This window comes from Hordeum vulgare, chromosome 5H (assembly GCF_904849725.1).
Source record: "Hordeum vulgare subsp. vulgare chromosome 5H, MorexV3_pseudomolecules_assembly, whole genome shotgun sequence".
In the NCBI taxonomy this organism is placed as follows: domain Eukaryota; kingdom Viridiplantae; phylum Streptophyta; class Magnoliopsida; order Poales; family Poaceae; genus Hordeum; species Hordeum vulgare.
Genome location: NC_058522.1, coordinates 249,831,596 through 249,855,927, shown reverse-complemented (window position 1 = coordinate 249,855,927; position 24,332 = coordinate 249,831,596). Strand labels below are relative to the sequence as shown.

At 44.9% G+C, this 24,332-nt stretch overlaps 1 long non-coding RNA gene across 1 annotated transcript; it reads left to right on the top strand.

Moving 5' to 3' along the window:
- The first annotated feature begins 746 nt into the window (after window positions 1-746).
- Window positions 747-3,625, top strand: LOC123396821. The gene is made up of 2 exons (XR_006609928.1): window positions 747-881; window positions 3,470-3,625. It is a non-coding gene; the product is annotated as an uncharacterized LOC123396821 (long non-coding RNA).
- Window positions 3,626-24,332: the final 20,707 nt, after the last annotated feature.

Sequence of the window (24,332 nt, the reverse complement as noted above, 5' to 3'; positions counted from 1 at the left end):
GATACTACTGTACCATACTTCCTGCTACTACAAGCCTCACACTGTGCTCGCGGGTCACGGAAGTCGCCTGCTGGCCGAGCTAGCTAGCCAACCCAGCGAGTCGCTGCAGCCTCCAACGCCTCCTCGACGCGTCCAATCGCCGAAGCTGCCTTCGTCCACGCCACCACGGAAGCACGAGCTCTACGCATGAAACCCCGTCCGAGCACTTCCGGTGACCAGCCAGGTCATGTCGCGACCCCTCCCCTGCTCCTCTTTCCTTTCGTCCCATCTTTTCTTCTCCTCCCAGTCTCACCTTGTTCCTCTCTCTGTGTGCAACCACGAATAGAAGTAGCGAGCAGCGCCAGGGAAGGCTACCGTCAGGGGCATCACCAGGGTCCTCCTCGACACCAGATCTAGCGCCTCAGCACCACACCCCTGCCATTTGGCCACCCTAAACGCCCGTGCTCGCCTCCCGACGCATGGCGTTGCCTCTGCATCCTCTACTTCGAGCAGGAGGTCCCAATGGACAGCCGATGGAGCTCCGCCAACATTGCCATGGTCAACTTCGACCTCTCCCGCGGCCAGAAACGGTGCCCAGCCACCGGATCCGACATCTTCGCACCTTCCCCGTCGTCGATTTGCACCAGATCGAGAGGATCTCAACACTGTCGACCTCTTGTACCTCCCCGTTGACCTCGTCCCAAGTCCCAACCTCCACGTGGTAGACGACGCAACAGCGCCAGCCTCGCACGCGCCCACGTTCGGGCCAGCCAGCCCGGCCTTGGGCGGCCCAGCTGCGCGGTGAGCCCAGCTCGCACCTGGCCTAGCCCTGCCCACGGCCCACCAGCCTCCTCAGCATGCCCCGCCCTGCCTCCTCCATCGACCTGGGCTAGCCCAGCATGGTGAGCCGCCCCTCCGCCTATCCAGCGCCCAGTGCGCTCTGTGCTTATCTAGCGCCCATGTCCAGTTTAGGGTCCTATTGCACTTTCGGCTGAGTGCATGTTTATTCCCAACGCATTTCCTATTTATCAGAGCTTTAATAATTAAAGACTAATGCCTGATTTTAAAATGGTAGTAACTTTTCAACCATACCCCGGATTAAAATAATTTAAATATGTAAAATGTTCATAATTTTGTGTAGTTTCACAATACCCAACTATCATGCTTGTTTAAAATGTTTAAACTTGGTGTTTAACTAAATTTACATAGATGTCATGTTAAAACGGTTTAATCTATAACTAATTAATCATATGTTCGATTAAAATGTTCCTCATATGTAACTTGGCTAGAAAAATGTGTAGAATAACATGCTAGCATTTATTTTCTGCTTAATTACTCTAAAAATTGTGTTATAGGCAGAACCGTAACGAACCTTAATTTGCATGTGGTGACATTCCGGAATTGTAATTTGTTGTTCCGACCTCATTTAAACTTGCATATAATTTTATATAGTTTCATAGAATCTTGTTGCATCCATCTTTATCATGTTTGGGGCTGTCATTGTGTTGATCATATCTTCTAGAGCGTAACTCCGTTTTACATTGTCTATATATGTAAATCAACTAGAATGACGTGTAGAATCACATTGTTCACTTTATTTTATTGTTAAAATGTGTGTAGTGCAGATAAGGACCAATTTAGAAATTAATATATGGGGTCATTTTGGAGATGCTATATGTTGTTTGACACCTCATTTAATATGCCTAGATATATAGTTTATTTATGCTTCACCTCTTTTCATGTTTAACAACATTTAATATTGTCATGTACCTAAATAGGAGTAACTAAGTAATTCAAATATGGAGTTTCATCATTATGAAACTCATTGCATATTGAGCTTCATTTAATGTATAGTAATAAATTGTTGCGTGTTGTTGTGTCATGCATAATTAAATGGACATGCATAATAATTGCTCGCACATCATGTCATGTATATGTTGTGGTGTTTATCGTGTATTGATTGTTGTTTCTGAATTTCTTCTTCTTCATAGAGTATTGAACCGTTTCGAAGTGTGAGGATTCGTTTAACTACGTTGGTTCGTCTGTTTCATGGATTCGTTCTTTTCCAAGCACGATCACATGCAAGATGATCATTTCCCTACATACCATTACTATCATTGCCATGCTAGTTGTTTCGTTTTCTATCACTATGTCTCGCTACCTACCACTTAAATGTTAGCCTCCCAACATTGCCACGAAAATCCTCTAACCTTTCCACAACCTAGCAAACCACTGTTTGGCTATGTTACCGCTTGCTCAACCTTCTTATAGCGTTACTAATGGCAGGTGCAGTTGCTTCCATGTGAAAACATGGGTTCCTTGTTATAAAACCATATTATTGCTATTTAATCTAATGCACCCATTATACCTGGTAAAAGGCGAAAGGTTTGGCCTTTTAGATGGGTGTTTTGTTCCGCTTTGGCCGCCTTATTTTTGACTAGCGGTGTTAAGTTTCATATTGAGCGCTCCTAACATGCTTGGGGTTGTTATGGGGACCCCCTTGACTTTCGTTTTACGATAATACTCGTCTCGCAAGGCCCAAGATTGGTACTATATTTTCCCAATATAATTATACTGATAATTAATTTGACACATAGAGAGTTAGTGCTACCCGAGCGGTAATTCAACATAATACAGGGAGCCAGTGCTGATGGTGCTGGTCCTAAACAAAGTATTGTGCGGGGCCAACCCAGAGCAACTTGGGAGATTTCTATAAGGCACCCGTATGCATAGCTTATCTGTTGTGTCGTGCGAACGAGATACGCGACTCCTATCGGGATCGTCGACACGTCGGGCGGCCTTGCTGGATTTGTTTTACCTATACCGAAAGTCTTGTGCGAGGAATTCTGAGGATACTTTAGGCTATCTCGAGGTTGAGGTTTTCCACTAGGAATCCGAGGATATCACGGGTTTTCTGTAGTCAAGGTTTCTGATGCAGCTTGTGGTTGTTTGTGATGGAATAGTTAGAGCATCCCTATAGGGTTAAATCTTTCAGAAAGCCGTGCCCGTGGTTATGAGGCAACTTGGAAACTTTGTTTAATATCCAATTTTAGATAACTTGAAGTAACTTAATTAAAATATGCCAACTATGTGCATAACCGTGGCTGTCTCTTCTCGTGAGTTCTGCATATAGAAGAGGAGACAATGGGGTTATGTGTGACATATGTAGGTGTTCAAGATCACTTCGTGATCACTCCAGTTCACGTCCGTTTATGTGTAGATCATCCCCTTTTATTCTTGTACTCGTCTGTTAGCCACACAAATAAATGCTTAGTTGCTTGATGGAGCCTTACCACTTAACCATACTTCACCCATTAAACGTCGCTAGTCTTGATACCTTTGTAAATGAGATTGCTAAGTCCGTGTGGCTCACAGATTGCTACAACAATAGGTGCAGGTATATGTAAAGCGATAATTTGACATGAGCGCGATGATTGTTTTATTTGGAGTTTCTTCTTCTTGTTGTTCATCATTCTAAGATGTTTTCCAGGCCAGCAGCTTGGGATAGCAAGGATGCACGGCGTTCTTTTATCATTTGTTTTCATCCGTAGTTGAACGCTCCTCTTCTACACGATGATTTAATATATTGTTCTATTGTGTTGTTCATGTTGTAGCTTGTGGCGAGTGTAAGCCAATTTCATATACCCATCTCTTTTGAACATGTACTTGTAATGATATCCATTCTTGCAAAAATGAGGAGATGCGCTTCTATACCTGTCGTGGCCCTCGTGCCAAAATAAGGTTAGAATCATATCTCGGGCGTTACAAGTTGGTATGAAAGCAGTACCGACCTAGGAGCCCCTTGATTGATCGAACTTGGCTGAGTCAAGTCTAGGGAAAAACTACTTTGAGTCTAATTATATATTGGAGAGTAGGACTCTTTTACTCCTCTTCTATGCTCTGGTGAGGAATTCTAACGTAGGAATTTTAATTGTACTCCTTTTCTCACTCAATTTTGTTAGGATCACACAGGTATTTTGGAACCTCTACGATGTCGTTATGACCGATATATTCCTGGTGCCTCCAGTTATCGAGGAGTTGAGCTCCATGGGATTCTTGACACATCGCTATCATTCAGTTTCCTTAGTATCCCAGGACGGAGGATGTACGAAATTGCTTCAATACTAGTAGCGGCGAGAGGAGTCTAGCATCCCGAGTACTGGTGGAGAGTGTCTGAATGTACTGCCATACTTGGTATCGTTGTGCTTTCCAGGGTTTGAGGCAGACGAGTTTTCGAGATCTCTAGTTATGTTTTTACGGATGAGATAGATTGGAGGGGTAGTGTTATTCCTAGGAGTTGAGGATGGATTTTACTCCTTGTATCTGTAGACCCGATTGCATGACGAGAAAACTTTGGAAGTTCTTAGGTGGGAATTCAAGTAGTTACCTAGGATTGTCTTTCAACAGATGCATGATGTCAAGTTGGGGTTCGATATCTAGTGGATGCGTTTGTTCACGGTCTTTCTTACAGAGGACAGTCTCGATATATGTCATCACATATGCTCCGTCAAACCTTGTAGTTTGCTACGCCTAGGGAGCATATTCAAGCGTCATTTCAATATGACAATCCAATGTACGATGGAACCTGTGCGAGCCTTACCACGAAAATATCGAGCAAAATCTCTATCATGAATTTGTTTCCGGCTTGTTTAGTAAGCCTCATCTTTTGTTTTGTTGGAATATGGTAATTCGAGTTGCTCCTATGTCAAGTGGTGATCTCATATCTTTCCGAGTGGTGTTCTCATATTTCTAAGAGAGTGCTAATTAATTCTTTTGATCAATCAAGTTGTCTTATCAATTATTTTAAACTCGAATCGCCATGTTAATTCTTTTCCATCTAGAGTTCTTCTCTTCAAGTTATACCAATCTTATCCAATATTTCCAAGATTAATCTCTCATTTCTTTTCGGAGTTCATCTCATATGTCCCAAGTTGTCTTTGTTTTTCCCACCCTCCCGCCCTTTTCTCCAGTGATTCAATTATCATCCAAGTGACTTTCTTTTTATTGATGCTTCTGCTATCTTTTCTTCCGTATGGTATCTGGTGATTCATTCTAAAGATGCTCAAGTGTTAAGTTCATCATTCTTCATTCTTGTCTTGTTCTCTGGTTGATTCAATTCAAGATTTTGGTGTTCATCATATCCTTTTCATTCGTTCAAAGCTTACCCATGTGGAAATTATTATTCAAGCATCTCTTGTTTATTCATCCCTCTTTGTTCTATCCGGAGTGCTGAAGATATCTCAGAAGTTTCTTGTTTTCAATACTTTCAATTATTTCGAGGGTCTCACCTCATCAAGTTTTTAATTTCATACTGGTGCAATTTCTCTTCTAAGTAATCTTTTGAATGAAGATTTCTTTTGAGTGGGCCCATAAACCACAAGTTCTTCTCCATGATCTTACATGGCTCTTTTAATCTTTTTCTAAGATCTCTAAATCTTTCTAGTATGAAGCAAATCACTCATATTCCTTCTCCAAGATCGTTTCAAAATTATTTTCATCATTGGCTCAACTTTTCATTTTTCATTATTCCGAAATGTCTCAGTAATTTTTGGTGGTGTTCCTCTCATCTTTCTCAAATGTGAAGACTAAATGAGTGTTTCTCTTAAATCTTGTCCATTCTTTTGAAGATTGTCATATCATCTTCGTGCTCTCTCTCAAATTGTTTTCGATCATGAGGAATTCCTTCCATATCTATTCGGTGCATTGTAGAGTTATTTTCTTGTCTCGATCCTCCAAAGTCCATCATTTCAGAAGATTTCTTCGTTCTCAGCTTTCATCTTTCGTTCTCAAATTCTTCTCAACTGTTGTATCTTCTTTCGTATCTCAATTATTGTGCTGCCTCATTCAAGTTTTCTTCCAAGTGGCTCAAGATCTCTTCGTTCTCATGTATTCCATTCATTTATAATATCCCCATATGTTCTAAATTATTCAGGTGGATCATGATCTTTTCGTTCTCATGTATATTCATTCGTTCATGGTATTCCCATTGATTTTCAATTCTTAACAGTGGCTTGTTCAAGCATTCTCTAATCGAATCATGCTCTCTTTGTCCTCATGGAGGCAAGTTCATTTGTATTATCCTTTTTCATTCCAAATTCTTACTGTTTTCTTCCAAGACTTCTTCAAGTTTGTGCCATGTCTTCCTTTCTTTAATCCTTTCAAGTGAATAAGTGGTATGCAAAAAATCCGATGCTTGTTATCAATTTAACTTGATGAAGGCCGAGCATAACATAATTCTTATTCTTGTTTCATCAAGGTGATTTCAATTCTTTTCCGGAGTTGCTCATTGTAACGACTAAGAGGCGGTCCTTTCCGATCTGGGGATCGAGGCCCCGAATTGGAAAGGAGCGCATCTAAGCATCTCGCAAACAAGGTATCACAACACATACATAATAATAACAGATAGACAATCAGGGGTTAAATTGCCTTCTCATAAATATACCAGAGTACATCACGCATACAATCAAATTAGTTCTGCTACGGACTACAAAACAAAGGAAATGGCTATGCTACCCTGCCTGTTGGCCCACGATCACGACCACGCCTCAATCTTCTAGATAGTTCACGTACAGGCGGTCGGTCTCCTCATCGTACTGCCACGCCAGCTGCGTGCCGTCGGGATCACGTGTCTCTGGGGTACCTGAACCTGTTGGTATTGTGGAGGAATCCGTGAGCCATGGGGACTCAACAATCTATGACCTCGGTGCCAGAACTAGTCAAGTTATTAGGTTGGATAGGGTAGAGTGTTTAAGGTTGCAACATCCTAAGCTTGATATGGTGGCTAACTTACATAGAACATTTATGAAGGTGGACTATACTAGCGGTCGAGAATACTTGATCACTAAGTGATCCTGAACACCTACCTACGTCAATCATAACCCCACCGTGTTCCCGATCGAAGAGAGATCTTCGAGGGGACAGTCACGGTTACGCACACAGCTGGCAATTTTATTAGCTTATGTTTAAGTTATCTATTACCGGATGTTAACAAAATATTCCAAGTTGCCACATAACCGCGGGCACGACTTTCCGAAAGATTAAACCCTGCAGGGGTGCTCCAACTAGTCCATCACAAACGTACACAGGCCACAAAGTAATCATCTATCACGAATCTCGTGATCTCGTCAGATTCCTTAGAGGAAAACCTCAACTCTCGGGAGAACCAAAGCTTCACCGGGATTCCTATACGCAAGATATATCGCTAAGGTAAGACAAGACTAGCAGGACCTCCCGACGTGTCGACGACCCTGATAAGAGCCGCGTATCTCAGTCTTAGGACACGCCTGATAAGCGAAGCGTACAGTGTCCATAGAAATCTCGCGAGTTGCCCCGGGATGGCCCCGCACGGTGCTCTAGTTTGGACCAACACATGAGGAGCACTGGCACGGTGCTCTAGTGAAAATCCTGCACGTACTCTCCTGAATCCACGTATTCGTTCTCCGATCCCGGTGCTACCCAACATAATAATAACATCCAATGAACAATAGCACCTCAAGATGCAACAAGCACATGATGCATGAGATGAATATGAGCATGCATCACTATTTCTATCACTAACACAAGCATAAGGAGTGAATACATGTTCCTGGACAGAACTGTATCCTAAGCTATTTTGACATGCATGAGAATGACATGATCAGATGCGTCTCGTAAAAATGATGCAAAACCATATGAAGAACATTACTATCGGAGCTACGGATCAACGGGAATCAACGAAACAAGGTATGAAGCCCTACGTAACAAAATCATCACCACACACTCAAATGGCACAACTCTGTTATTTCCAGGTTGCCAAGACATAAAACAAACCAACATGGATGGGGTCGATCAAGGAAGAACACCACATCATCAACTAAGCACCCACAAACATCAAAATGGCAAAACTACACTATCTGCCATAAACTGCATCATAGCACTTTGTGAGCTACATGCAAAGCACCTACATCCACCCAAACATGACAAAAAGTATATGTGGCTGTAGCTATCCAATAATAATACAAGCACAAGCAAGAATCACACAAAAAGGAATTAAACACAGAAAGATACAAGGCTGCGAACTTGCCCAAAAACATCAGTTTTCAGGGACTTAGTGAAAATTCCAGATTCTCACTTTCTGTCTATGATCTGAATCATTTTGACAGCAGCCAAAACAATACCTACAGGACTCCAAATGACATGAAATTTTACATGGAGCTATACAAACATATCAGGTCCAACTTACTAGTTGAAAGCTAAGGCTAGATCACAACACATTGACCTGCACAACCTCATCTACAGGAGAAGAAATTATAAACAGATTCTCAGACTTAGTGAAAATATCAGATTTTCACTAATCTGGAATTTTAGCCACATGCCTACTTTAAGTGGGCATAACTTGCACATATGTGGCTGTAGCTATCCAAGAATACTACAAGAAAAAACAAGAATCACACAAAAAGGAATTAAACACAGAAAGATACAAGGATGCAAACTTGCCCAAAAACATCAGTTTTCAGGGACTTAGTGAAAATTCTAGATACTCACTTTCTGTCTATGCTCTGAAGCATTTTGACAGCAGCCAAAACAATACCTATATGACTCCAAATGAGATGAAATTTTACAGGGAGCTAGACAAACATATCAGGTCCAACTTACTAGTTGAAAGCTAAGGCTAGATCACAACACATTGAGCTGCACAACCACATCTACAGGAGAAGAAATTATAAACAGATTCATAGACTTGGTGAAAATCTCAGATTTTCACTAATCTGGAATTTCAGCCACATGCCTACTTTGAGTGGGCATAACTTGCACATATGGAATCCTAAACATGATATGAAACCAACAAGAGGTAGAGGGGGTCACCCTCTACTAGCACAACCAAGAAGCAATCCTTTGTGCTCAACAAATCACACGGAACCAAGCTCTAAACATAGAAGAAAATGAAATAGGTCATCTCCAGAAAATGTTCCAATGGAAAATCTGAGTTCACCAATGGGTTCCTTGGGAGATTCTACCCCAAAAACATATGTAATATGTGGGCACTTACTTGAAACAAGTGACCACAAATTAAGAAGAAAGAAGCTACTCCAAATCATGTATAGAGAATAGTGCAACATTTCATGTGACTATCACGAGAACAACCACTACATAGTTATGCTCATGTGCACACAGACAATGGTGACATGAGGGCTTGAACCCCATGTTTGTGTTATGCATAACAACAACACAAGCACTGCTTTCACTAGATCACCCACACACACACATCATGCCCTCTCTCATATGAACATGAGGAGGTGCACAAGTGCTGCAATGGGGCTGTTTTCACCACACACATATCATCACAACAACCTCATCACAAGCACTTAATCCCAAGAACAACATACAGGAAAAACTACTATGCAAGTAAACATGGAGCATCACATACATACACTCCTACTAGGTACCACATAACCACAAGTCATATATTGTGTGCACCACTTACACACCTATCTTCATACCTACACCATCATCATCACTCACAACTCCTATGCACACAAGCTAGCTGCAATTACGCCACCAACACATACTAGCAAGAACACATACACACACATCACTTAAGCCACATCCACACACACACACACATAAGACCCACAATTCCAATGCATTTGCAGGAAGAAACAAAATAAATGCTCTCCTTTTTATGCCTATTATTTAGGCACAAGAAGTAGCAAATATGGCAAGAAAAATAAATAGGAAAAGAGGAAAAAAAAATAAGTGGCAGGCCTGGGATTCGAACCCAGGGCCTCCTGGAATCAACCACGGATCCAGCTCCACCCTGCTACACCCATTCCTTCGACAGAACAGAGGGAGCTATGCATGACAAAGCAACACCTGCAGCTACTGTGCAAAACAAAGGGAAATAAAAGGGGGTCGAGGGGGATCGAACCCTGGATCTCACCACGACATCACCCATACATCAACCACTGTGCTATGCCACGGCTATTGACACGGAAGGAAACAAAACAACGTAACCTACTACTAGTGCCTCCTCTGCCTACAGGAAAGCACCGGCAACAGGGAGGTCGCCGGGCTTGCCTCGCCGTTGCTGCTGCTGCTGCGCCAAGAGGAGAGCCCCTACAACAAATCGCTGCAAGGGGGGAGAAGCCCCTGCTAGGCCACGTCCCTACCGCACACAAGCCAACAACACACACACATCGAAGTTGCTGCTCTGCTTCGGCACAGAGCATGGCGACAGGGAGGTCGGCATGCCCTGCTGCTGCAGCTGCTTCGACACGCCAGGGAGACGAGCTCCTGCTTCTACTACTACCACACATCGACAACTCGCATGCCGTACCACGCTACTACTACTACACACACACCACCTTGCTACGGCTCTGACGAACTGCATCAGAGAGGAACACGGCGAGCTCTACCTCGGATCCGACCGATCTACGGGGGGATAAGGAAGGGGGGAAGGTACCTCACCTTGGGGAAGGAAGGAGAGGACCCCACGGAGGAAGAGGCGGCGGAGGGGAAGCAGGCCGGCGATGGAGAAGCTCCCTGACACAGAACCGAACAGGAAGAAGGGGGCTTCGGGTCCGCGGCGGAGACGACGTCCCTGCCATCGGTGAGGAGGCACCTCGATCTCACCGGGGGCAAAAATGGAGCGCGGGGGAGTCCCCCATGCTCCTGGACATGGCCGCGGCACCGGAGGGCGATGAGAGGACGACGATTGACGACGGAGGCTTCCCTGGACTAACTACAGAGCTTACCAGAGGGGGGAGGAAGAAGAAGAGAGAAGGGGCGGCGCACTGGTGGAGGATAGGGAAAACCTAGGAGGGAGGAGGAAGACCTGGGGCTTTATACCGCCTTGGGGGAGGAGCTTGGCCACAACATCAAGCTATGGAGGAACGGGAGGAGGAGATGCCGTCGTACTGCATGACGTCGATGGAGGAGGAAGAGGGATGCGGGATGGGCTGCGCTGCGCACTGGAGGAGGAGAGATGGGCCTCTCTAGTGGGAGGAAGCCCACCAGAGCGCATCTTAAAAGGAAAACGCCACATCAACTATTCCTATTTAATAAAACAACAGGAAAAGGAAAAAGGCCACAGAGTAAACCAGAAAAGATAAAAATAAAAGGAAAATGTCCCTGGGCCTGAAATTTAGCAAGCTATTTGAATAAAATAACAGAATGATTTTTGGGGCATATGAAATAAATACAAAGCAACAATATTGGAGGCTGTTTTGTGTTTATTCTAGCACCTTTAGCACCCAAAACAAATCACCAAACTAGCACATATTTATTCCCACAATATTTCCTAAACCCTGAACATTTTAAATTCAGGTTAGGAACAAGTTGGAATTGCACTTGTGGAATAAAAGAGAGAGGGGATTTTGCAAATAACTAGAGGGGGTTTGAAAATAATGCCAAGCACCACACTCCACTACTTCACACCACATCATCACATGTGCATCAACACATGAAATCACAAGTCTCCACACTAAGACATGGCAAGGTATAGATGCAAGCAAAACAAGGCATGGTAAGAATGGTATGGCATGGATGCATGCATGCAAAAGAAGAAATACAAGGTGACACATGAATTCATACATGCATAGATAGCTCTCATGACAATGTCAAGGTGGTCCCACATGGAAGGTTACAAAAGGGAAAGCTTTACACTTGGGGCACTACAAATTCTCCCACACTACAAAAAAGATCTCGCCCCGAGATCTACGCCTGAAAGAATTCCGTAAATTCAGAACGGAGGTGGTCCTCGCGTTCCCAAGTAGCCTCTTTATCGAAATGGTGTGACCACTGCACTTTGAGACATTTGACAGTCTTGTTACGTGTCACATCCCTAACCCTTAAGCAAGATAGCGTTGTGCTCATGTCTTCTTTGCATTTGCATCTAAGAAGTTTCAACAAAAACAACAAAGTGACAAAGGAAAAACTCAAAACCCTAGCCACCATTTCAATTAAAGGAAATTTCAAACTAGTTCAAAATCAATGAACCCAAAATGGCCTCAAGAAATGTTCAAACTTTCTGATAAATCATGAAAGTAAATGAGCATTGGAGAAAACTATTTTCTTGACACTTTAAGCATTTTAAATAAATGCAAAAGCCACTGGTTTCAAACTTTAAAATTTGAAATCAGAAACTATAATTTTCCAAAAATGTTGAAAACCTTGGAAATGAGTGGGGATATTATAACAAATATTTCAGGAGGTCTAAATTAGTTTTTACTTTTTGTTTTGGAGCTGAATTAATTAGCAAAACAATAATTAGCAAAACAGAAAAACAAAAACAGAAAAAAAGGAAAAACCTTACCTGTCGCCTAAGCCAGGCCCGGCCCATCTCCCCGCTCGTCCCCTCCCTCGCGCCAGTAGGCAGCAGGAGGTGGCCGCCGCCCCCTCCGGCACGGCCACGAACCTGCGTGCCTGCCTGGCCGCCGCCTCGCGCTGGCGACGACGGGGATAAGCTCCCCAGAGCCTCCCCTATCCATTCCCCGCCTCGGTTCTCTCCCACCTCCCGGATCTCCTCCTCCTCCTTGCTGCCGCCATTAGAGCCGAGCTCGAGCTGGAGCTGCCCGTGCCCCTGGCCATAGGTTTCCCTCCCAGAGCACGCCATTAGCTCCGCCTCGTCGCCCTGGTCATCTCTGCAGAAGCCGAAGCTTCCTCGAGCCCTGCAACGCCCGCAACGCCGTCGTCTTCCACCTCCGGCCGCCGGACCTCCCCCGTCGATTCGTCGCCCCCAGGCCTTCCCCGAGCCGTCTAAGCTCTGCTCTGCACTCCCCGTGAGCATGCGGTCGCTTCCCCTAAGTTTTCCCCCTCGATCCCCTCCTCTAGCCATAGTTTCACCGGAGCCCGACGAGGACCGCCGTTGCCGCTCGTCGCCGGTAGCCCTCCGATGATCAGCCCGTCCTTCCGAGGGCACCAGCAGCTCCAGGACGACGCGTAGATGCCGTAGCAACTAAGAACCGAGCGTAGATCCCCCTGATTCAAAGACCCCGATGACGCCCGAGCTTCGGCCGCCGCTCCGGCTCGTCGCCGACGCCTCTTCCGGCGACCCTAGCCTCCCCAGTTGGTCCTGCCAGATCGGCCACTTCGCGAGCATGCTGTAGCTGCCAACCGCGTGCGTTTTGGTGCTATGCAGCGCCGTCTAGGTCGCCTCCGGCGAGCCCTCCGCCGCGGGTCTGGTCGCCGGCGACCACCCTCCGGTGGGCGTCGACGTGGCCGACCATCAGGGCGTAATCGCCCTCCCCTCAGTCGCTGCCAGAGGGCCCCACGCCTGGTCAAACCCCAATTAGGGGCTGGTCAGCGCGGGATTAGTCCCAGAGAGGCTGACCAGTGGGGCCCCCCTGTCAGGTTTGACCTGAACAGGTCGGCTGACCTGCTGACGTCAGCCTGAGGCAATAAATAGAATTTCCAGTTTAAAACTAATTCAGGAAATTGCTAAAATTTGTAAAAATCATAGAAATTAATCTGTAACTCCAATGAAAATAATTTATATATGAAAAAGTATCAGAAAAATTCAAGGATTCTAATTATGTTATTTTCAACTATGTTTCAAAAGGTTACAGAACCCTAAATTGTGAAATAAGGAATAATTCAATTCTTTTAATCACTTTATAAATGGAATTTGCAAAAATATTCAAATTTCATTATATATGCAATGATCACACACTGTCCTAATTACAAATCTGTATCATAACATGACATTTCATGCATGTTAGCATCAAGTTGAACCGAGCATCAGGTCGAATCAATTAACCGGTATCCGAGAATACCCCGTTTGAATTGCTATTCGAATGTGATTCAAATCAACTCTAAACCTAATACATGTTGAAAATAATAACTTATCACCTGCATTCTCATGCCATGCTCATGCATCATTTTGAGTGCATATGATTGTTATTGAATGTTGCCATTCGTTTCGGTAGGCTCCGCACCCCCGGATTCCACCGAATATCTGTCTGACGGATATCGTTCCTCCTTTGAGCAACAAGGCAAGCAACCCTTTTGATCATCCCGATAACTCCTATGTTCTTGCTCCTGCATCTATTCATTGCATTAGGATCAAATGCTTCAACTGCTTTTGCCACGATAGTTGAACCCACTTCCTTTGCATGACTTAACCTTGTCACAGTAAATAGCCAAACCTTGCAACCTAGCATACCTGGTAGTTGCTTGAGCTATGATGTGCCTTATCCTGCTATGCATGCTATGCTTAGAGTTGTGTATGGTCTGTCATCTGGGAGATGAACAGAAATGTGGAATGTGTTCGGTGAGCAAAGGTTGTGTGTTGAACTTGATTTGGTAAAGGTACCGGTGAAAGGATGTGTAGGAGTACATGGCGGGTTGTTTCATTGGAACCGTCCTTAGGAACCGAGTTCCGTGTATGTAATCCAAGACTAGATACTACCACATGCTGGGCCCTGAAATATGACCCCGCTCGGCCTATTAATCGCGTAGTACTCGGTCCAGGAGTTGCAAGTAGTTTATGGTGTTTATAGTAATGCTGGAGGCCGTGCATGGTGCTGACCTGAGAGGTGGACCGTGATGCGGTAGGCAGTGGCACGGTGTACCAAGTGGCACCCGGATGGTGGGCATGGGAACCCTGCGCACATCGTTTGAGGCCGTGGCGGAAACCTCGGTCGGACTTCCGTACGGGTTACTCTCAGATAGGCGATAAACCTGGACTAGGTACTAGTGTGGTTAACGGTCGTGGCCGACTCCCTCGCTGGGCTTCCGCTTGAAGGTTGCCGAGGTGCATGACGTGCACATGGTGATAAGTGGCGAGAGCGTGTGTGACGAAGTACACCCCTGCAGGGTTATGATCTATTCGAATAGCCGCGTCCGCGGATATGGACTACTTGGAGACATATGTTGTTCATAGATAACTTCAAAGGCTACTCATAAAATTTGTCAAGATAAGCATGAGTGTCGTGGATGGCATTTCCGTGTGGAGACGGAATGATTCCACGATAGTGTATTGCTGTGGTGTTAGTGGACTCGTGTGTGAGAAATCAAGTTGTCAAAACTAATTTCAAAATGCAAGTTGTCTAGCCACGAGTCAAATGCTGGCTTTCCGCCTGAAACCCCACAATACCTTTTGATACCTTGCATGCGTAGTTAGTTCTCCTAAAGTCTTGCTGAGTACCTTCGTACTCATGTTTGCTTAATAAATGTTGCAGAGGTTGCTAATGACCCTAATGGAGGGTTCTTCATAGACATCGACGACGACGAGTAGCTGGTGTCCCAGCTACGATCTGGCCCTACGTCGGCTCTGTAGTATAGTCAGGCCATGTGCCTTCTAGTTGCCCTGTCTGTACCCAGACAGTTTATAACTCTTCCGCTGGCTTGTATTTGTATGACTGTTATTATGGGTCGTGAGACCCTTAATGTGTAATATTATGTGTGTGGCTCTTCCGAGCCTCTTAAATAAAGGTTGTATGTTTATGGTTATGTTGTGATACCATCGATGTATCTATACATATCGTTATGCCATGCGTACGTGTGTCGTACTTGATATGTATGGGGTTCGATTACCTAGTCGTGAACTTTAGTAGCACTCCTTACAAGGAAATGCCCCTTTGTGATCCAACGAGCCTTGGTAGTTCGCTACTGCTCCGGACACAGTGGTTGACCGGCATGTGTCCTTCTTAGCTGCTGTGTCTGTCCCCTTTGGGGAAATGTCACGCGACGTAATGGAGTCCTTGTAGCTTGCTACGGCTCGTCTACGTTCGTTGATGACCGACACCTGCTTTGTTGGGTCATGTATGCCTGTCCTTGTGCGGTACTGCCACTTTGGTTTATGACTAGACATGTCGATCCGGGTTCTTTGACATTGGATTGCTAGCGACACTATCACATACGTGAGTCAAAAGACGCAAACGGTCCCGGCTAAGGTAAGGCTGCAGCCGTGGAGTTAACCGTGCGTGAGACCACAAAGGGATGCGATGTGTTACAGGCTGGATTCCTATGGCTTAGGATCGGGGTCCCGACATTACGGGTCTTGCGCTCAGTCACCTCGAGAACCGCAACTGGATGCTCATGATAAGAAAGGTCAGGCGAAAGGTCGATGTCTTGAAGATGCACAGTGTGCTCGGGGGTCTTGAAGCACCTCCGAAGCTGAGAAACATGGAACACATCATGGACATTTGCAAAGGTTGACGGAAGCTCGAGCTGGTATGCAAGGTCGCCTCTCTTGCCAACCACTCTGAAAGGACCAACGAAATGAAACGCAAGCTTTCCTTCGATGCCAAAGCGGTGCATACCCTTCATAGGCGACACCTTGAGGTAGACGAAGTCATCAAGCTCATAAGACATGTCACGGTGCTTGCTATCATAATAGCTCTTCAGCCGGGATTGAGCTGCTCTGAGGTTGTCGTGAATGACCCGACACATCTCCTCAGCTTCTTATATCAAATCATTTGAGCGGAGTACGTCACTTCCTGCCATAGAGAATTTCAAACGGAGCCTTGCCAGAACTAGCTTGATAACTGTTGTTATACGAGAACTCCGCGACAGGCAGACAATCTTCACACTTCATGCCAAAAGAGATAACACAGGCTCTCAGCATATCCTCAAGAACTTGATTCACTCTCTCCACTTGACCACTAGTCTGAGGATGGAACGCTGTGCTGAAGCGGATCTTCGTGCCCATAGCAGATTGAAAGGAGTCCCAGAACTTGGAAGTGAAGATACTTCCGCGATCCGAAGAGATCATCATAGGCACGCCGTGCAAAGAGACAATCCTGGAGGTGTACAACTGTGCCAGCTGAGCTGCTGAAATAGACTCCTTGGCTGGAAGAAAATGAGCCACTTTACTCAACTTGTCGATGACGACGAAGATGGCATCATTACCCTTCTTGGATGCCGGTGACAAAATCCATCTCAATGTGATCGAACTTCCACTCAGGAATCGGCAATGGATGCAAAAGACCTACTGGACGTTGATGCCCTGCTTTCACCCTTCGACATACATCACATTCATTTACGAATTGAGCAATCTCACGCTTCATACGAGTCCACCAGAAGGTATGTTTCAAGTCGTGGTACATTTTGGAGCTTCCAGGATGAATAGAGAGCAGAGAGTTATGAGCTTCCTCCATGATTACCTTCCTGAGATCACCTTTCAGGACGACAAGGCGATCCTCGAAGAACAACGTGTCTCTAGCATCAACAGTGAAGCACTTATACTTGGGAAGACTCTTTCCCACGCCAATCTTGACCTTCTTCATCATAGCGTCAAGGAGCTGTGCTACTCGGACCTGATCTTCCAAGGTAGGAGAGAGCTGAAGGTTTGCAAGAAATCCCGGAGGTACTAGCTGAAGGTTGAGCTTCCTGAAAGACTCACAAAGACCAGGCTGGAGAGGTTGCAGAATCAGACTGTTGCAATATGCCTTCCTGCTCAAAGCATCCGCCACGACATTAGCTTTGCCTGGCGTGTACTCAACACTCGGATTAAAATCCTGGAACATTTCCACCCAACGTGTTTGCCGAAGATTCAAGTTAGGCTGAGTGAAGATGTACTTGAGGCTCTTGTGATCGGTGAAAACTTCAACCTTACGTTCCAACAAGAGGTGTCTCCAAGTCATCAGAGCGTGTACGACAGCTGCTAGCTCAAGATCATGCACATGATAGTTCTTCTCCGCTGGCTTCAACTGCCTAGAGGTATAAGCAACCACCTTCTTACCTTGCATTAGGACTGCTCTAAGACCCTGGAGAGAAGCGTCGTAGAAGACCTGGTAAGACTTGGAATCATCCGGAGGGACCAAGACTGGAGTGGAGGTAAGCTTCTCTTTAAGTGTATCGAAGGCCAGTTGACACTCTGGAGACCAAGCATACTTAACACCCTTCTGAAGAAGACTTGAGAGCGGCTTGGTGATCTTGGAGAAGTTCTCAACGAACCTTCTGCAATAGCGAGCAAGCCCGAGAAAGCTTTGAAGCTGCTTCACATTCCGCGGAGGATCCCATTCAACAATGGCCTGAACCTTGGACGGATCAACTTTAATGCCCTCGGTAGAGATAATGTGCCCAAGATAAACCAATTCTTTCAGCCAGAACTCGCACTTGGAAAACTTGGCATACAGCTTGTACTCTCTCGGCTTATCAAGCACCAATCTGAGATGTTCTTCATGTTCTTCCTCAGTTTCAGAAAAGACCAGAATGTCGTCGAGATAGAGCAAGATAAAGTCATTCTTGAACGGAGAGAATATGTAGTTCATCAATCTACAGAATGTCGGAGGAGCATTTGCCAGACCAAAAGACATGACCGTATACTCATACGAGCCAAAACTAGTCCTAAAGGCAGTCTTCGGAATATCTTCCTCGCGAATGCGAATTTGATGATAGCCCATCGTGAGATCAAGCTTGGAGAAGACCTTAGCACCTTTCAATTGTTCGAACAACTCAATTATGTTTGGAAGTGGATATTTGTTCCTGATTGTCTTCTTGTTCAATGGACGGTAATCGACACACAGCCGGTCCGTGCCATCCTTCTTCTTGACAAACAGAACACCACAGCCCCACGGAGACGAGCTCGGTCTGATCAAACCCAAATGCTCCTGCTCATAGAGTTGCCTCTTAAGTTCCTTCAATTCTTCTGGACCCAGCTTGTACGGCCGTTTGCACACTGGCTCTGTGCCTGGCTCAAGCTCAATGACAAACTCAACTTCACGGTGCGGAGGCATGCCTGGCAGCTCTTCAGGAAACACATCTTCATATTCGCAGACCACTTGGACTTGCGAAATAGGATTGATCTCACCCTTTTCATTCAAGGAGAACAGACAGATTGTATCATCGCGCGCCGCGAATATAATCACGTCTTCCAAAGAGTGGGTAAGCTTCACTTCTTTCTCTTCACAATCAATTGATGCCTTGTTCATGGCCAGCCAGTACATACCAAGAATCAAGTCAATGTCGGAATTGGCCAAGACATACGGAGACGCCAGAAAAGAATAGCTTCCTATCTTGACATTGACATCAGGAACTCTACAACTTGACCTCATCTGAGCACCCGGAGAAAAAACACCCAAAGGTCTATGCAAACTTGTCAATGGAAAATCATGCTTGATGAAAAATGACTTTGACATAAAGCAATGCGAAGCACCAAAATCGAACAAGACTTTAGCAGGAAAATCATTGACTGAAAGATTACACATGATCACATCACAGGAGTTGTCTGCTTCAGCTGCGTTCACCATGTTGACTCGAGCTGATCTGGGGTTGAAATTGACAAGAGAGTTGCTTGGAGGTTTTCCTGGAGGAGGAGGCGGCAGTCGGAGCTGAGAAGTACACTTGTTGGCATAGTAACCCTTCTGCCCACACTTGTGAAAAGTCACCTCTGCTGGCTGCCGGTACTGAGTCTGAGGAGGCCCTTGCTTTTGATGTTGGTATCTCTGCTGGAAGACAGGGTTGGGTGGGTGGGAAGAATCACGACCACCAGAGTGCTTGAGCTGCTGCGAGTGCCGAGGAGGAGGAGGAGACACCCAAAACTTCTGTTGCTTCTGAACCACCTGAGTCGAGGAAGAGCTGGAATCTCTGAAGCGCATCTTAGAATTCTCCACCCTGAGCAAGGCTTCCTCTGCTCTGAGAGCTAGGTTGTAGAACTTGTTGAACTCCTCAGGATCGTGCAAGGCAAGAGCTAACTACAAATCTTCTTTCAAGCCACCTCTGAACTGATAAAGCTTGCTCTTCTGATCCGGGATATCCTGCAGCGCGTAACGGCCCAGCTCGTGGAACTCAATGTTGTACTTGTACACGGAATTGCCACCCTGCTTCAAATGCCTGAAATTCTCATGCATCTCCTCCACAAAGCTGGAAGGGATGTAGTGGGACCTGAAGTCACGACAGAACTCATCCCAAGAAATCACCCTAGCGCCTCTCGAGTCCTTCAGCTACTGCCACCATATAGAAGCTTGCCCCTTCAACTGGAATGTTGCAAACTTGACATAATCCTCTGGACGCAGATTGCTACACTCGAAATGCTTGTTCATATCACGGATCCAGTCTTCTGCATCAAATGGCTGGTTGCATGAAGTGAATGTCTTTGGTTGATTTGACAGGAACTGGCTCAGATTGGCAAACTGATTGCCACCATGATGGAAATTGCCTTGCTTTTGGTTACCCCTCTCTTGCAGCAACTGTAGCATCATATGAGTGTTTGCATTAGTACGAGCCATCACCTCTTGCCAGGCCTCAGCAGGAAGAGGCGGCGGCGGAGGAGGATTCTCCGAAGGAGGAGGAGGCTGCATATCCTCATGCCCTGGGTTCTGACGTGTTGGTGGAGCCATCCTGAAGACGGATAACATATTAGCCCACAGAATAAATAAAGATATTGCTGAATCAAAAGACAGGAATATCTGAACAGGAATAAAGCAATTGCATTCGAACAAAATAGTAAGAATGCTTCCTCAAAGTGACGGACGACAAAATTCCGATTAAGACCACTGCAAACAAGTATGAGCTAGAACTGCTCGGAACAAACATATGATCGAGATTTCCCCAACCTCAATCATGCATATGTAGGAAGATAGTCCTATAAGATACTACTTGATATCCCACCTATGAATTCCCGAAATAACTGGTCAGCAATCTGGTACACGGATACAAGGAGTAATATCACACAACTCCTATACTAACCCGTCACCTGTATCACATCCGTCAACACACAACCAGCATCTCGAACCTTCATCTACAACAGACCCTCGTGATCACAACGATACTAAGTATGGCAGTACTCCCAAACAATCTGCACCAGTACTGGGGACATCGGGGTTATCTCGCCACTACTAGTATTGAAGCAATTACGAACATCCTTCGTTCTTAGATACTCAGAAATCTGAATGATGGCGATGTGCGCAAGAATCCCCTGGAGCTCAACTCCCCGGAAGAAAACCAAAGCAGACAGGAGGCACCAAGACAGGACTCCGTCACATCGAAATCATATAGATTTCACAAATACCCGCGTGATCCTAATTTTTTTTGAGCGAGAAGAGGAGTAGAATTAAAGATTTCCTAAGACGGGAACCTCACCAGAGCATGGAAGAGGAGAAAAAAGAATCCTACTCTCCGATATAACTAAGACTCAAAACATTTTACTAGACTCGACTCGGCCAAGTACGATCACACAAAGGCTCCTATGGTCATAAGGCTCTGATTACCAACTTGTAACGACTAAGATGCAGTCCTTTCGGATCTGGGGATCGAGGCCCCGAATTGGAAAGGAGCGCATCTAAACGTCTCGCAAACAAGGTATCACAACACATACATAATAATAACAGATAGACAATCAGGGCTTCAATTGCCTTCTCATAAATATATCAGAGTACATCACGCATGCAATCAAAGTAGTTCCGCTACAGACTACAAAACAAGGGAAATGGCTATGCTACCCTGCCTGCTGGCCCACGATCATGACCACGCCTCAATCTTCTGGATAGTTCACGTACAGGCGGTCGGTCTCCTCATCGTACTGCCACGCCAGCTGCGTGCCGTCGGGATCACCTGTCTCTGGGGTACCTAAACCTGTTGGTATTGTGGAGGAATCCGTGAGCCACGGGGACTTAGCAATCTATGACCTCGGTGCCAGAACTAGTCAAGTTATTAGGTTGGATAGGGTAGAGTGTTTAAGGTTGAGCATCCTAAACTTGATATGGTGGCTAACTAACGTAGAACATTTATGAAGGTGGACTATACTAGCAGTCGAGAATACTTGATCACTAAGTGATCTTGAACACCTACCTACGTCAATCATAACCCCACCGTGTTCCCAATCGAAGAGAGATCTTCGAGGGAATAGTCACAGTTATGCACAAAGTTGGCAATTTTATTAGCTTAGGTTTAAGTTATCTATTACCGGATGTTAACAAAAATATTCCAAGTTGCCACATAACCGCGGGCACGGCTTTCTGAAAGATTAAACCATGCAGGGGTGCTCCAACTAGTCCATCACAAATGTACACAGGCCGCAAAGTAATCCTCTATCACGAATCTCGTGATCTCGTCGGATTCCTTAGAGGAAAACCTCCACTCTGGGGAGAACCAAAGCTTCACCGGGATTCCTATACGCAAGACATATCACTAAGGTAAGACAAGACTAGTATGACCTCCCGACGTGTCGACGACCCTGATAAGAGCCGTGTATCTCAGTCTCAGGACACGCCGGATAAGGGAAGCGTACAATGGCCAGATAAATCTCCCGAGTTACCCCGGGATGGCCCAGCACGGTGCTCTAGTTTGGACCAACACTCATGAGGAGCACTGGCCCAAGTTGTTGATTAAATTCCTCGGGTAGGCCATTCCCTATGCAGATTATTATTAAGTGATCAGCAAATTAACACCAATGTTGGGTCCTACCGGACAAGTCTTAACAGTACGCGATTTATCAAGGGGGTCCCCATAACAACCCCGAACGTGTTAGGAGCGATCAATATGGAATCAAACACCGGTAGCTAGTAACTATGGCGACAATAACGGAACAAAGCACTCGGCAAAAGGCTAGGCCTTCCGTTATTTACCAAGTATATAGGTGCATTAATTAAATAACAGAATTTAAGATAATGATATGAAGCTCATGTTATCACATGAGTCAAAGCACCTGCATCTAGCAACGCTAACATTAGTAGCTGAGCAAAGCCTACTTAGCCATTCAAGTTTGTTAGGAGGGGATTAGTGTTTGGGTTCATGGCATATCCAGAGGCAAATATTTTAGTGGTAGGCAGCAAGCATATGACAAAGGAAACGTAATCTAGCATAACAAGTCTAGATATGGAATCAAGGTCATATCATCTTGCCTGTGATATCCTCAGCTTGGAATGGTTCTTGATCGTCCTGCACGTACTCTCCTGAATCCACGTATTCGTTCTCCGATCCCGGTGCTACCCAACATAATAATAACATCCAATGAACAACATCACCTCAAGATGCAACAAGCACATGATGCATGAGATGAATATGAGCATGCATCACTATTTCTATCACTAACACAAGCATAAGGAGTGAATACATGTTCCTGGACAGAAATGTATCCTAGGATATTTTTATATGCATGAGAATGACATGATCCGATGCGTCTCGTGAAAACGATGCAAAACCATATAAAGAACATTACAATTGGAGCTACAGATCAACGGGAATCAACGAAACAAGGTATGAAGCCCTACGTAACAAAATCATCACCACCCACTCAAATGGCACAACTCTGGTATTTCCAGGTTGCCAAGACATAAAACAAACCAACATGGATGGGTTGGAGCAAGGAAGAATACCACATCATCAACTAAGCACCCACAAACATCAAAATGGCAAAACTACACAATCTGCCATAAACTGCATCATAGCACTTTGTGAGCTACATGCAAAGCACCTACATCCACCCAAACATGACAAAAAGTATATGTGGCTGTAGCTATCCAATAATAATACAAGCACAAGCAAGAATCACACAAAAAGGAATTAAACACAGAAAGATACAAGGCTGCGAACTTGCCCAAAAACATCAGTTTTCAGGGACTTAGTGAAAATTCCAGATTCTCACTTTCTGTCTATGATCTGAATCATTTTGACAGCAGCCAAAACAATACCTACAGGACTCCAAATGACATGAAATTTTACATGGAGCTATACAAACATATCAGGTCCAACTTACTAGTTGAAAGCTAAGGCTAGATCACAACACATTGACCTGCACAACCTCATCTACAGGAGAAGAAATTATAAACAGATTCTCAGACTTAGTGAAAATATCAGATTTTCACTAATCTGGAATTTTAGCCACATGCCTACTTTAAGTGGGCATAACTTGCACATATGGAATCCTAATCATGAGATTAAACCAACAAGAGGTAGAGGGGGTCACCCTCTACTAGCACAACCAAGAAGCAATCCTTTGTGCTCAACAAATCACATGGAACCAAGCTCTAAACATAGAAGAAAATGAAATATGTCATCTCCAGAAAATGTTCCAATGGAAAAAAGGAGTTCACCAATGGGTTCCTTGGGAGATTCTACCCCAAAAACATATATAATATGTGGGGACTTACTTGGAACAAGTGACCACAAATTAAGAAGGAAGAAGCTACTCCAAATCATGTATAGAGAATAGTGCAACATTTCATGTGACTATCACTAGAACAACTAATACATAGTTATGCTCATGTGCACAAATACAATGGTGAAATGAGGGCTTTAACCCCATGTTTGTGTCATGCACAACAACATCACAAGCACTACTTTCACTAGATCACCCACACACACACATCATGCCCTCTCTCATATGAACATGAGGAGGTGCACTAGTATTGCAATGGGGCTATTTTCACCGCACACATATCATCACAAGCACTTAATCCCAAGAACAACATGAAGGAAAAACTACTATGCAA